General features: G+C 47.4%; 1 pseudogene; it reads right to left on the bottom strand.

Annotated features, from left to right (window-relative positions):
* The window catches only part of LOC119590531, a 2,720-nt pseudogene extending 1,971 nt beyond the window's left edge, over positions 1 to 749 (bottom strand).
* Between the last annotated feature and the right edge of the window lie 294 nt (positions 750 to 1,043).

Here is a 1,043-nt window from a genome sequence, read left to right as displayed (position 1 = left end):
CAATCCTAGATATCATCTACGACTAAGAATCTAACAGCATCGTCACCAAGCTGGGTGGTCAGTTTCGACCTTGGGCGCCCAGTCTGATGGACCCTAACAGAAACGAGAAGTAATTCTTCTCAGGGAGTAGTCTTCCCTATAGATATGGATGTTGTGGCTCATCTTCGGGCTCGGGATCGTCAGGTCCGAAGTCAAGCTCTAAAGGAGGGACATATGGTTTCAAATCATTTGTGTGAGCACGGCGTTGCGTGTTAGGCGGCATCATATCCTCTAGCAGGAAAGCTACTGGCCCTAGTTTTCTAACAATGCGGCAAGGCCCAACCAAGAGGCCCATCCCTGACAGATGGAGGAATTCGTCTCATTACTAGGGATCCTATAGCTGGAGAGAAAGCGACTCTAGACCCCTTGTTATACTGCCTGGCCCATGTTTCCTGTGCACGCCTAGCTGTTTCTGTTGCCAACAGAAGGCTTCAACATGGTCAAACTCTATTAGGTTAGTGTTTGTTAATGGAAAGTGCATGTGTCGGCCTAATAATAAGAAAAGAGGCTGTTCATTCGTAGACCGATGGATGGAAGAGTTGAGGCCCAGACGCACAGTGAAGAGATATTTGGGCCAACGGCGGGGTTCTTTCTCAGCAAGCATAGCCAAAGCATCCTTCACCACACGATTGGTTCGCTCTATCATACCATTGCTCTGCGGATGATAAGCTATGGTTAAGTGATGGTCGACCTACAAATTATGGCAAACCTCTCTGAACAGTCTGGACCATTATCTGTGAGTAGATATCGAGGTGGGCCAAAGAGAGTGACCCAGTGGTCTAAAAAAACAGTTGTTACAGTGGCTGAAGTCTTATTCCTGAGGGGAATCAACTGTAAAAACCGACTGTGGTGATCAATTATGCTTAAAACATAGCGAAGACCCTTTGAGGAAACCCCCAAATCTGTGATATCGGCAGAGACACGCTCCATAGGGAATCTCGCTGCTGCTAAGGGCTCTAATGGAACTTTCTTTCTGAAACAGCCCGGACATACAATCGAGACTC

The sequence above is a fragment of the Penaeus monodon genome, chromosome 27, assembly GCF_015228065.2.
Source record: "Penaeus monodon isolate SGIC_2016 chromosome 27, NSTDA_Pmon_1, whole genome shotgun sequence".
NCBI lineage: Eukaryota > Metazoa > Arthropoda > Malacostraca > Decapoda > Penaeidae > Penaeus > Penaeus monodon.
Note: the sequence above shows the minus strand (reverse complement) of the source record. Positions and strands in the feature narration are given on the sequence as shown.